Source organism: Anser cygnoides, chromosome 3, assembly GCF_040182565.1.
Source record: "Anser cygnoides isolate HZ-2024a breed goose chromosome 3, Taihu_goose_T2T_genome, whole genome shotgun sequence".
In the NCBI taxonomy this organism is placed as follows: domain Eukaryota; kingdom Metazoa; phylum Chordata; class Aves; order Anseriformes; family Anatidae; genus Anser; species Anser cygnoides.
Genome location: NC_089875.1, coordinates 29,994,077 through 30,008,990, shown reverse-complemented (window position 1 = coordinate 30,008,990; position 14,914 = coordinate 29,994,077).

The following is a 14,914-nucleotide window of genomic DNA, read 5'->3' as shown; positions in this document are numbered from 1 at the left end:
GCCCGCCCCGGGCCCCGCTCGAAGGCGGTGTTTTGGAGTGGCGAGAAGTGCCCCCGCGGTCGGGGGGGGGGGGGGGGCAGCTGTCGCCTCCGGGCAGTGTTTTGGGAGGCTCCTGCCCCGAGCCCTGTGTGGTGGCGATGGGAGCGCTGTGCCGGACGGCTTGGGTGTCTGCTCGGGCTGGCGTGCTCGAGTGCAGGTCCCCTGCTGCGCAAAGCTCACCTGAAGCGTCAGTAAAGCCCGCTTTCACCTCAGGACAAAACAGCAAAGGCACTGCTTGGGTCCCACTTGCGCGCCTTGAGACCTCTGAGGGGGAACGCAGCGCGCCCCAGCCGCGATCTCCTCATGCGCCCAGAGCCTCACCCCAAGCAAGCCCTGAGCGGACGGAGGCTGCCCCAGCCTTACGCCAGGAGGGGTTTCTTCATTCCTCTGGAAAATGTCAGCTAGGCGTGAAAGCCAGTATCTCCGGCACAGGACTCGGTGCACCTGCCTCCCAGAGAGCAGCTCTGCCCAGCGTGCGGGTATGTCCTGCACCAGCAGCCATCTCAGGATGGATTCGGGAAACGGGCCCGTGAAAATGCCATGACAGTGATCCGCCTCACACCACATCTCAGCACCCTGTAGAGGTACCCACGAGGGAGCTGAAACCATGCAGGGGGATGGTTAGGCCAGCTGATCTTGAAGGCCTTTTCCAACCTCAATGATGCTATGATTTCATGACATACTCGGTGGCCCAGGTGTCGCCTGCTTCCTTCTCACTGCACGTGCGATGTAAAGTGGAGGTTCGGGAGCTCCCCGCACCCACAGCCCTGGGCAGCAGTGCCCCAGGCTGCGCAGTCAATGGGAAGTGTACTTCCTCTGTCCTGGTGCTTGCATAATTGCCAGTGTTGCTTCACAAATCCTGTAATCATCATTCTGCACTTGCACAATCTCAGCCAAATGAGTCTCATCCATTCCTCCATCTCGCAGACTGTGGCTGGCCAATTAGTCTGCACTAAATATTTAGAGCAAATGAAGATATGGAGCTGGTAAACTAAAACGCTTGCCTTGGGTCTCCTCGCCACACAACACAGTCACGGGGAGTAGTATGTCTGCAGGAGTGGAACGTCATACAACTTCCTAAGAGCCCCAAGGCCAACACAGCGCTATGAAATCTCCCGTAGGACGCTACAATCGTAAATGCTCAGGCTGTATCACCCACAGAGTGTTTCTTGTACTTGTTTTTCACCCTTTGCAGATGTTTTTCTGCAAGTACCCACTGCAATTCAGTAAGGAGGATTTCTGAGAAATCTAATTTTTCATGAAAACTTTTATTTCTAAGGACAGTTTTTGACTAGTTCCAACTTATGAACTGAACAGTTACTTCATATGAGTCTAAAAAGTCTTATGTATTAGGAATTTAAATTTTACTTTCTAGGACTTCAGTAAGACCTCTCTATATGTGTGAGGCAGAGCACTTACTGTGAGGAAGAAGCAGAGTTAGACTACCTTTAGGAGTAAGGCCTATTCCAAACATTCAGGTCAGTAATGGAAGGAGACGTGCAGAGAAGATCCAATAAACTATGGGAAGTCTGTGAGGAAAGAAATCAATGGAAATCCCATAGTTGACCATGCAGCTAGATGACAGAAGATAAATATGTATTGGAAAGCAATTTCTGGGGTATACAAACTTCTGGAAATGAGAACATGGGATGAGACCACGTAGAATCAGAATGTCCTTCGTGTGAATTAGCAGCAGTGGGGAAAAGAGATGGAACCAGGCCTTTGTAAGCAGAAAAAAAAAAAAAAAGAAAAAGAAACAACAACAACAACAACAACAAACAAAACAAACAAAACAAAAACCTATTTGGTCTATGGAACCAGGGAGTAAGTGTTAACCTGGCTAAACTCAACAACTTTTATAAAGATAAATCTGTCCACCTGAATTATTAACATATCTCTAAATTCATCTCTAAATTTACACAAAATTGTTATATTCGTCAATTGTGCTGCCACTCTCTGTTGTGAGTACACTCCAGCATTTCTCCATCCAGATCCTCTTGGTGATCCTGCTAGATAAACCACTATGTCTCACTTTGCCACCAAAATGTCATACGCCACTAATGGTGACATCTCACCACAGAGGTGAATGTCTTCCCACGGTGGGTGAAAAGGCTTCATGAACGAAGCCAGTATTTGAAGAAGCATCCCAGAAAATGCCAGGTCCCAGCAGTAGCTCCAAATGATACGTGAGTAACGCTCATATTAGTCCCACAAAAGTCAATTGGAGGATGCACTTTTTTAGGCATGTCTGTGTTTGCAAGATTGGAGCCATGGTTTAAGATTCTCTACAATACTTACAGGCTTACAAGAAATGTAAAGTCTTCGTGAAAGTCAGTAGAAAGGGCAATGTCATCTGAATGTCCTGTTTGCAGCCTATCATCTTTCAGACCAATCAATCTTTCATTTTCAAACAGAGCTCTCAGTGGTGTAAGCAGCAGAAGGTAATACCGGAATGGATGTAACACAAGCCCATATTTCAGTCTGAATGATTTATTGACATCATAAACGGTGAGAACACCATTTCTGCAATTTATGAATCAGATCATTAAGTTTTGCTTGTCTATCCAACATTAGGTAATGCAGAGATTGTTGTATAGAGCTATACAGAGGAAACATTACATATTTCTACTGTGCTAAAAATGGATAGGCAGTTCAATAGCTGCAGATACAATTCTTTTGGAATGTCAGCATCTATATCACCTCCGATTTTTTTTTCTTAATTTACAAGAGCAGAGATACTAATTTCCTCTCAGTTTAAAGAGTCCCAACTGCGTGCTTGCTTCCCTCATGACATTTTTCATGTATACGGTGACAGTCTCCATGCAGAAGGCACGCAGTCTATAAAATCAGAATAAAACAGGATGACACGTTTTAGGCCATCAGCTGTAGTCATCTGTTCGAGCACACTTGCTCTTTCCAGTACTTGTGGCAGTCCTTTTACTGGAATGGGACCAAAAGACACGAGCAGTGAAAACATCACTTGTTCTCTTCAGGGAGCAAACAAGTGTGCTCCGTTATATGTAAAGCCCCTGCACAGGTCTCTTGAATTATCTAATCTTACCCTGTTATGCTATTACAGTTTGTGATACCTTATTAGCCACCCTCAATGATTTCCTTCCACTTTGCATGGATGTAACTGAGATAGGAGTCAGTCATTAACTTTATGAAAGTGCCATTATATGTGTCTTACCAGCAGGGAAACAGTGGCACCAGGGCCAAAACTAGAGCCCATTGCTGAGAGTGAGATACAATGTTTTAAAAATAAATTTGGCACTGGACACTGGAAAGTGTCACAATCACTAGTCTACGTGCTTTTTCTTAATAACGTTAAGCTTTAAAGATGGTCAAAGAAAATATATCAGAGGAACCCTTTTCTCTGAAAAGACAGCTCCTTTGAGGTGAACACTTTCTGAAATCACGTGAATTCCATGAAGATGTTTCAGGAGAAGCAGAAAAATGTTCCAGCAGCTTCAAAGCATCCAGATTTTATAATTTTAGATCAAAACATTTCCATTTCTAAATAGTTACTGTTTCAATTTAAGTTATCATAATGTTAGAATATAGTGTAAGATAAATGAAAAAGTGACCTCATTAAACATTTCAATCATCCCCCTTTTTTTTTTTTCCCAGAAGTTTTTAAAGGGATTTTAAAAATTTCAGGTTGCATTCCTAATTAGTGCCCAAACCATTCCTACGTGCTGCAAATCACAAGAGGAGGGCCCCAACAGGGAGAGCAAGGTTCTGCAAAGATCTCACGTATGGATTGATACAGTTGGTCTTCCCACAGTTTGAGAATCAGGAAGCAGAGACCCCGTGTTCCTCTCTCACTGTCTTCCATGCAAAGGTACTCATGAGATACTCAGCTCCTTGGATTTGTTTGCAGCTCCAAACGGCAGCATTTAAGTGACTATCAAATACACTATCCATCTAGCAGAAGCAGTGAAGATAATGGATCTCCTGTCAGAAGGAATGCCTCTTGACTAAAATCAAGGACAACTCAGCAGCAATGCTAATGAACGAATTCTTTTGTAAGAAGGGAGATAAAAGTGACCTTAAAGGGGATATTACATCATTCTAAGCAGTGTATTTAGGCAAGAGTTAAGATCCTAACACAGATGGTCTGGACACGGCACAGAAGCAGTGAGTTAGGGGTTGAGATGCCTCTTCAGACACCCGTTTCATCCTCTGAAAGGAAGAACTTCACTGGGTCACTGTTCTGCAGAGATTAGCTAGCTAAGCTACTGCCGACATCAGTTTCCACGTTATGGCCACCCACTCTCCTTTCCAGGTGAGCACCCCTTTGTGTTACATTAGCACCCAGTCAGCTGTTTGGGTGGTTTTCATTGCCTTAGATACCTCAAAATGACTAGGTACCATGGATCGGGACTGAGCTCTTCTGGTGCTATTCCCTATTCAGCAAAGTGGCCTGAACAGAATAAATCGCTTCTCAGCTATTTAGCACGGGGCTAAGTGTCAAAAGGAAGCAATTCCCTTCCTCAGGCTGACGTAGTGACAATTACTTGCGGTTCACCAGATATTTTGTTGGAAATAAAATCCATCTCACGGTGGGGTTTTTGTACATCTACAGTCACCACCATTGCCAGGCACAGAAGAGAGGACTAAGCAAACGAGCGCTTCCTCTAAGCACTTAGCATCCTCTTTTCATGCTACCTATATGATTCCATAATCACCATAGTATCGGAGCATCCCTTTCACTGTTGCTAAGAAATATACACCTCTGACTCATTCCAGTGCTCAAAACTGAGTAGTCTAGCATGGCTATTATGTACCACAGTGTACCAAAAAGGAGAATGAACCAAGGTCTTGAACCTTGTCTCCATGCTAAAGACCAGAAAAAGTATTCTTGTTACGTGAATGGGACAGGATTTATGTAGGGAATACTGACTCCTTCCATGGCTTGTAATGTCTAGTGTCATGTGGAGGTAAAGAATGGTGGTGGATGGGATATTGGGAAGTGGGGCTGGATGGCAGAGAAGGGGAGAATTGAATGGAAAGGTGGGGAACCTTGCAGTCACCCCACTCAGTCCTGCTCTAGGAGCTGAACCTGCCCTGTGCTGGGAGGGAAAAAGTAAGTCCTTCCCTGGCAGTCCTCTTCCACAACTTGTCATGTAATTTGGCATGTGGAGAATGCTGAAAGGAATCCAAAATAGATCTGAGGACAGAAATCCAGAGTTGGGGGAATCTAACATACTGTATGTAAGCTGTTTGCTGTGAAGCATGCCTGCAACAGCAGAGTATCAGAGAGCAAAGAGAAACTCTAAGTGCTAATATCTTATAAGATGCTAATGGCTTCATAGGGCTGGAAGAGAAGAGAGTGCTAGAAATTTTCTCAGGAAGGGTTATGTATATCCTGATAGGAAACGGAGGGAAGACAGAAGAGGAGACACTCGTCGTTTTCCTCTTAGGTGTTTGTTGTAATCAATGTGAAGCCATCATTTCTGAAGATTCTCTCATCACGCTGGCAGAAACTTCACCTTCCAAGTATTTCAGCAAGTGGTAGTAACACCTCTCCCAGTACAAGAGAGAGAGCAGGGCCTGGCAATCACAGAGTTCCCTTTACTCATTTCAGTAGTGCTGTTGTTGCAGTGGTAACTACAAGCACCCAAAGAACCTCTAAGATCTACGAAAAATGTGTCTCTGCTAGAAACACTGCTTTGCAGAAAATATTTAATAATGTATGGTTAAGATTGTTCACTTGTTTCCATAAAGTCGAGTTCAGCATGTTTCAAACCTCTGAGAAACCAGAAAATACAGAGCATAATAGAGCAGTATGAACATCAATCTTTATAGCAATGCCTCAACATATCTGCAATGGAAATAATTCACTGTTCCAGTAAGCATCTTTCTGAGAACAAAGTATATAACTGTTATGGCACAGGCACACCTTCCCTGTGGGAAAGCGCACTGCATTTACACTGACACTTCCTTTACATAGATACACTGACCCAATTTCTTAGAAATAATTCCATAATAATTAAACTTTCTCTTTCCTGCTAGACACCAGGTAACAATCTATGGTCCCATATATATTATTAAGCCCACAGAATATTTTTCCTACTTTGCCCGAGTGGCAGTGCCTAAAATGTCCCTGTGTCCCAGTGCTGACAACGTACAGAGCTCAGCAGCGAGAGGCAGACGGTGGTTATCTCAGGGAGTATATGTACATGTTGGTTTTTTGTTCCCACCCACAGAAGTGACAAGTGCTGTGGGGCTGGGGCTCCAGCTGCGAAGCATGGCCTCCCATATATCCTGCTAGCACAGTTTACCCAGTCTGCTACTATTTGACACAGCAGCACTGAGCTGAGTAAATACTGCCAGTTCCTCATCCCTGCTGCCAGCTCCCAGGAAGGAAAAATAAAGTTTGCCTGAAGGTTGACCTAAGCACTGTGTTACCTGGCTTCCAAAACTCTGAATTTTGCTGAAGCTGATATTTTTTAATGGCTCTAGCTACTGTTAGGAAGTCCCAGCTCTGCTTTAATTAAGGGTTTTCGCCAATCAGTAAGAAGGGAAGATGTTTGTATGAAGGACCTGAAATTCGCTCTTTCCTTGATCCTCAAAATATGACTTATGCAGGCGTCTTTGCAATTTATTGGTCCATGATTCATGAACAAAAAGAGAAGCTGAAGTTACTGGAGTCCTGAGGTTTCTAGTAAGAACCAGATGTATGAGGGAAAGGCAGAGTGTTTTTTTTTTCCTTCAGTGTGTGGGGGCTGGTGGTTTGGTTTTCAACATTTTCTTGCTGACTGTCTCTTTTATACCAGGTGGGGTTTACCACTGTTTTACTGTTTTCTTTAGTGCTTTTATGGGTTCTGTTTTCAAAGGCAGTCAGAAAACACTGAGCTAAGGATAAGTAAGAATATGCAGGAGTGCGCTGCGACCAAGTTCACCACCCATTAAATCACTATGGAAAGAGACAGTTGATGCTGGGCACAAACAAGAGAGATAAACCTGATCTAGATCTTACCTTGTAGCAATAGTTTGAAAAAAAATCAGTGCTGGTATGAGTCAGCCCAGTTGCATCAGCTTCATTGATGTCTGAATTTGGTCAGTGAAGGAATCTGAACAAAGAAGGTCTTGCCATTGAAATAAATTTGACACAGCCTTTGTGCTGTAGAGCAGTGCAAGAGATGGACAAAATGATTTCAGGCACAAACAACTCCAACACGCCCGAAAGGAAGATTTCTGTGGCAACCAGTAATTATGTGTGATTGGAACCAGACAAAATATTTTCAGAGAGCTGTTTTTTCCTGAGTCAAAATGAGCTTCTTTTAAAATGAACACATTCTTAAATGAAACTGAACATCTTCACATATGTTCCAAGTTGTGCCCCATTCCTCTCCCAAAAATAAGTAATATGATCATTCATTTGCTAGAGTGACTGCCAAAATGCTGGGAATAATGGCTGTAAATCTTCTGAATTTCAAGCTTGGTGAGTTGTTTTAGATTTGTCTGCTGGCTCCAGACAAATCACAGTTCCCTTACTGGTCATCTTGCTTCATGCAAACCGAGAAAACAGTAGAAAACTACTTAATGTTGTCAGACAGAGGAACTGTACTGCGTGTGCTGCCCTTTAGCTGGAAAAGATACAGAAGTTGCTGCTTCCTTGTGTGTGGATCTGTAGTGTCTTACTGACCATGAGAAACCCAGAGACAGACAGGAACTTAAGGACGTGAACATTTGCAGACATAACAGTCCACCCAGTAAAGGCATCAGAGAAAAGAAAAATAAGCCACCCTACACCTAACATAGTAACATTGCATAATTGTAAGTGATCTTAAGAAGTACTCCAAAATCACGGACAACTTTGAGTTAAAAAACTCATTTTAAGTCGGTTGAACTGCACGTGGCATAGATACGCGGAAGTCATTTCTGTGAGTTTATGAGCAATGGTGTTGCATTAACAAAAGGATGGTAGAATTACTGCTATCATCATTAATTTACTTCTTTTGCAGGCACAGTGAATCAGTCCTTTGCTACGTTGCACATTCCTTGAACGGCGATCTGTAGTAACCCAAACACCTTCAACCTCATTTGCATCATCTGTACAAATACCTACTTGCCTCCCAGGCAAATCCTAGGTTAGGGGCCTGATCCAGTGATACTTCCAAGAAAAGGGATGGAAAAGAGTTAAATGTAGAAGGCTCTAGCAGAACCAGAAAAGGAGTGTTCATGCTAATGACAGCTTTTGTGTAAGTGCCCTGCCACCTGTCTGACTGCCTGCAGGAAGCCAGCCTTTGTGCTCTGCTAGGGTATGCCTGAGAACATTTTAATGGGATATGGCCTGGTTTTTAAAGAGCCATCATTACAGGGGAAAACTTGGTTCAAAAAATTGCAGCCATGCTAGACTGCAAATTGAACAAAGCATTTCCAAACCTGACTGGGTCTATATGTGTATGTTATTCCTATACATGCACAGTAAGGTTTTTTTTTTTTTTTTTTTCAAGAATTATATTCTTCTATCTTATTGTTTGTATTAAGAATCTACAGAGGTTTATTCTTACCCAAAATCTATGCTGTGGTGTTGTAATTCCATGAGTCCCACCTTACTTTGGTTTCATTAAAATTTCTGCCCTCGTGATTGTGAAGAAAAGGTGGAGATGGGAACTGTAAAGCTTCAAGCACTAGAAGAACTTTCAGCAGGTCTGAGGATTGAATTTTGGGGTCTGATTCTTCATTTCAAGTGTTTGGGGTTAGTGGCATGGTTACCCTCAAGACTAGAAGGGTTGAAAAAAAGTGCCGTAATGCTCTCACAAGGGTTTGAGAGGATAGTTTCTATTATGCTTCCTTCCCCACCCCAAGACTAGTGCTAAATTACATACATTGCTTCAGATTTCCAACATTTCCCAGTCTGGATTAATTTACATTTGGAGAGAGGGTGTGAATTAAACTGTTATAAAAGGCTTAGATGCAGTGCCAACTTGTTACTATGCTCTTTCAAGCATCGAATGCTTTTTCTATTAAGGAAGCTCTCAGAGAATTTCTTGCATCTGGAAATCTCTCTCATTGTACGTCTTATTTATAAATGGAGAAGCAGACATACACAAACAAATGCATTCATAGCAAAGCAACTCTTGGAGACTGCTGCAGCTGGAGGCTCTGTTGTATTGTGGTCTATAGTAAGGTGCTGCCTTCTTCGTGGAGATTTCAGTCTGAATAAAACCTAGCTGTTACAGGGGTGCAGAAAGCAAGAGAAAAGACTGAAGCAACAAGGACGAAAACAGAGGACAGAAGAGCACACACTGAACCGTTAGAGCCGACACAGTGAGAACTCGCAGCCTGCAGCCTGAATGGCACTTAGAGGCCAAAGTGAGAAGATGGGCCTGACACCACTTCTTAATTCATTAGAAAGTGACTTCAGCTTGCATGCTTCATTTCACACACGCCACAGGCAGCATGCCTAGCCACGAGTATGAAAGCCCTCCTCATCTTCTGCTATCATTTTTTCCTGAATTCTCTTGTATAGCAAGTGCCTGCAGGCAGGTACTTCCAGTTTCTGCCAAGCAATGTGATGTAATTCCTGTCCACTGCTGGTTGCAAACATCACACGTATACCACGTTTTCTAATTTAAACACTCAGGTATTGGATGAGGCTTTATCTGATTCAAATTTGGCTCTGTAAAGGATGGTCTCATTCTAGCTGCTGTTGATACTGGTATCAGGGCTGCGCTAGTCACTAAGGGTTTTGCTAGCAAATTGTATTCAAGGCCTGTTCAAATCCTCCCTTGGCAGCATTCAGAGAAACCTTTCCCTTATATATTATCTTAATCAATTAGCCTCTGCCAATTTTTGTAGGCCCTGTAACAATTACTCAGGGATCACACATTTCCCAGCGAGTGCAATTGCCATCCAGAACCATTATTGCCCAACACATCCTCCAGGCACTTCAGTATGTTCATCTACTTGTGACTAATAGCCTGTCCTAACTCTCAGCTCACTGCTACCTGCATAAGCATCTTCCTTCCTTCAAACTAGAGAATATGGGAAGGAGTTTAGGGCTGAGCACCTTTATCTCCACTCGGCTTCCAGAAGCAGAAGGGATTCAAAGCCTTGAGAGGGAATTGGTGCCTTTTTTTTTTTTTTTCCTCTCTGTTGTTCACTCCTTTGAATCAACACCTAGAAGAGCTTTAGAGATTTTGTGTTCCCCTTTTACTGGATTTCTTCAGTCCACTGGGGGTATGTGGCTGGTATTGTGAGGTAGCTACAAAACACAGCTGTTCTCTCACATCACCAATACCAATGTCAGAGACAGCCTAAATGCTGCAGGCAAAGATCCTAGTCCTTTCCATCAGTTCTACATCTCGATTACTTTTCTCTCTGACTCTTTGCTGAGTGTGAAGACTGTAAGTATATGTATCAGCATGCAATTCCTAAAATGTAACTAATAGTTTTATGTTGCTTAATATATGAGATAGACGTGGACTGATGTGAACTGGAATGTAAAGAAATTATCAGGCAGCAGGTTTTAAATGAGCAGAAAACAATTGCTTTAGCACTGTATACTGCTGTTGCGGAACTCATAGCCATCAGTTGTTGTGGCAGCAAAAATAGATAAATGGGCTTTAAAAGGTTGAAAAGATTTGTGGAGGGTGGTCCCATCCTTAGCTATTAAGTACAATTGTCCAAATGCAACTTTCAACTCAGTAAACTGCTAAACTTTGTTTGCCAAAAGCTGCCATAAAGTTCTAGGAGAAGAAACACGACAGGGAGAAACATTCCCTGAGCATCAGCTCTTGCACCCTGTTGATGATACAATGTCAATCTCACTGAACTTTGGAGTAGCACAAATGTTTTTGTATTTTGCTTTAAAATTCTGCATTTGGCTAATGCTTTGTATGGCGATTGATCTGTGTCGTACAGGAACTTATACATACTGATTCATGCATTTCTGGTGAATACGGCACTTGGAACCAACAGGATATTGTTGGACCCTAAACAGTGAAATATACGTAAGATTCTAATAATTAGGGGGTTTCCTAGTAAACACGTATTCTTCTCTGCCATAGCTCACAATATAGGAATCTTCCCTTACTTTTTATAAACATGTTAAATGGAAACTCAAAGGATGGGAATCTGTTCACACTGTGCTTGCAGTGCTTTTGAGTCTGTGATACAAAAAGGAGGCTGCAAGTGATAGAAAACACCGGTGTGCTGCTGTACCTCCTGACAAAACCTGCAGCAGATCTGGCTATTCTTGTCATCGTAAAATAGTCAATGAAAAAAAATATTACTCTGTCCAATGATATCCACCTATGAAGCCACACTGCAGCTAAGGTGAGAATTATTCTGCCAGATAATTTGGAATAAAAGTCTCAAATCCCAGTTCCTCTAGGAAGGAGACTACATTTACTCCTGCTCAGCCTAGCAGGCTCAGAGCTCTCCCGAAGCAGAGAGGTTAAATTCACCACTCCAAGCAGTCCCACCCAGGAGACTGCCTTGAAGCTTTCAACAGGGAAAGGATTTAATTAACCAAATTCTCAGAATGTGATTTTCCTGGTATATTGCAATATTCAGTATAATAAACGACTGCCAAAATGTATGCTTTGTGATTCATGGTACTGGTTTGTTTAGACAACTTTTAAGATGATCCCTAAGTGCAGAAAGAGCTCAGGCACCAGAGGAGGAGGAGAGACTTCACTGAGCAGGTTTGAATGTCATAAATGCACAGTTATGGGTTAGTAATTGTATCACAGTTGACAGATGCTGCAGCAGCCATGTGACTAGAACATGACCTCATATTTCTGCTTTCTCCCCTCCTCCCCCAGTGATGAGGGCAGCGCTAGCACTTGAATAAGCAAAAGGCATTTACAGAAGGCTAGTTTGTGAATTACTTAAAGGAGAAACCTGAATTTGGACCCACAGATATACTACGTACAGACTATTAAGCAGCTTCTCAACAGTGGCAATTACGCAAAACTCTTTTATCCTCTTGGGAAGCACACTACAGTTGCTGTTAGGGTAAAAATATTGAATCATGAGTCACATGAGCTTAGATCATCACTTCCCAATGAAAAATCTGCAGGAGGGGCCATAGAGGGAAGAAATGCCTCAATGATCTGTTCACAGGATTACCACACAAACAATGAGGCTGCTGCAAGCTCAGATGTCCTCCAGGGATCTGTGGGAGGATACTGCAGCAATAAGGAGGTTGTCTCTGCCCTGCCTCTGCCCAAGAAGCGGCTCTAGATGCTCTGGCAAGATGATTTTGCAGGAGGCATGTCAGAGCTTCTGACTTTTTTACAGGAGTCCTAGGGGCTAAGGACTTGCCAGAACAATGGAACAGCCTGGAATGGCATTTCATTTACTGGGGATTTTCCAAGGGTACTCAGTGTCCCCATAAACCTGCCCATTCCTTTTTGTGTAGACTTTGGATCATGCAAGTCCCAAAAGGGTTCTTGGAGGAAGAAACAAGATGCTCTCTAGACAGCTGAACACCACTCCGCATGAAGGGCAACCCACCCTGGAAATTTACATAGATGTAATCAGCCCTATAGGGATAATTTTCTATCATAGCACTGTTACACAGGAACCAAAGCTGGGGCTGCCTGAAAGTTAAAAGTTTTAAAAGTTAAATTAAAATCCCAGCTTTCATGCTGACCTCCTGGCATGTTACACCATGCATGAAATGACAATAGTAATTTCTTGCTGAGTTATCCCAATGGAAAGTGTTTTAAAAGTGCAGAGATTTTTGCATTTTTTAGAGTTTTCTCACTAATAAATCTCCAACTTACAACTATTCCTAGAAAACAGACCTGAAACTTTTCAGTATGGCTTCAATGTGGTTAAATAGACAAAAAGATTTTTCTGTACAGTTACTCCTCTCTAGCCCTCTTTTCTTTTGCATTATGTTGCTTGTCTTCTCTTTGAATTGAAACATGTCACAGTTACTCTAATCTACCAACTGCAGTAGTAATACTTCAGATCAGTAAGATTCATTTCTTCTTAATGTTGACAGCGTATTGGACCAGGATGGAATTTCTCTGCTTTTGATAAAATGAGTTTCAGTTGTGTTTTGGTTTCAGATCCAGGAAAGCCTTTGCTTGAAAAGGCCTGACGAGATGTTGTAACCATTATTTTAATTATCACAGCTATAGTGTTAATGTTCCTGAAAGAGCCAGCAGCTCGTTGGCCTGTTGCTTGTGCCCTGCTTTGATGCTGACCTGTTAAATGACTTTGCTGAAACCTTCATATGATTCTTACCTTCCCTCCTCAGGTCTTGAGACCACCTCTGAGGGTTCTGGCTCTGCGATGCTGCAGGATATCAGGGGAGTATTTTGGTTTTGCTTTTGGGGGTCCTTTTTTCCTTTCTAAGCTTCCAGGGCAGAAAACCAGCTAGTTTCTTGTCTTTTTCTGTGTAGAGTGTTCAACTGACAGGTGCTACTGGCAAGGCCCTGGTGAAAAACAGGTTGGAGGCCATGGGGTGTGGGCAGAGAAAGGGGCCTATGGTGACCTCCTGAGGCATGCACGCTGCTCCAGCCTCCCTCCAGTCTTTACAGCCTGTCAAGCCCATCTTCCTCCATTGTTGTGGCAGTTCCCCACGCCTTATGTTCGGCCTCGATATTTTCCTGGGGATCTGAAAGCGGCTGCTGTGACTACACATCAGTCATCCATGGCTATGTCATTACCTCCTGTCCCACCCCTGCCCAGGCTTTCATATCCACGGCTCTGAGATACTCTCAGCCAGCACTTTCAGTCAGGAAGCTTTTCAACGGCAGAGGGGAAGCCTGCCAGTCTAAAAGTGAAGATGTTCATCCATACTGGAGTGGATAACCCCGGCGTCACTGTCCACCACCCGCCTCGGGCGCGGCCGCCATCTTGGAGCCGTATAGCCGGGCACGGCGCCATCTTGTGGTGTCTGTGGGCTGGTGCCAGGACGGGCTGTGCCGCGGCCAGGCCCTGGAAGCTGGGCTGGCTGCTGAGACCATTGCCCTCTCTGTTGTGAAAAGAAGTAAAAGCATTTCAAAGTGCTTCTCGATGCAGAAAGTGAGGGAACAACTGCGACAGCAGCCCCCCTCTGAAGCCTGTCTGCTGGGCGCACGCCACTGCACACACAGCAGCAATGAGGAGAGCTGCCAGCCCAACAGGGGTGGCAGCTCCACCAAATCCCCAGCAGTGGGGTTTGTGGGTGTCCTCCTGAGCCCCAGCTCCGTCCCAGCATATCAGGAAGGACCTTTCCAGTGGAAACCACATCAGCCGCACAGGACTGCCTCTCACTAGCTGCTGAACAGGTAAAAATATTGTGGTGTTAAATAAGCATTATTCCTGTTCGGGGTGAGCCTTCACCTAACTCCTTTTATGTGAACATGGCTGAAAATACAGTTTCCACATTTCATCAATAATTAATATTCTCTAGTACATATTTTCACCTGTTGCCTGGCTTGCGATAATGTGTTTTCTAGTAAAAACTGAATTGCAAGTAAGCATTTGGGAAAAAAACCGACTGACCGGTTTCACCTAAAAAGGTGGTGATAGTGCTCTCACTCAGAAACTGGCAGAGAAAGTCAATTTATCCCCAGTTTTGAACTGGTCTCCCCTGCTGCCAGACAGAACCAACAGACAAGTGGCTCAGATAAACACTGCAGAGAAAGTTCACACACTTTTTGAGGGCTTACGTACTTTCCAAAGCTGGATTTGAACTGAAAGATGAGATGAGCCTGGTGTAGGGGTAAATAATAAAGTAGCAACATTCACTTTCAGGTTTGTCACCTGTCTTCCTTTAGGTAGTCCCCCTTTATCCATCTTCTCACTAAAACCTTTTAATAAGTGTTATTTAGACTTCAAATGTCTCATTTCATTGGATGAAAGGTTTTCAGAGAAGTACTCTGTATTCACAATGTTATGAACATGAACATCTACA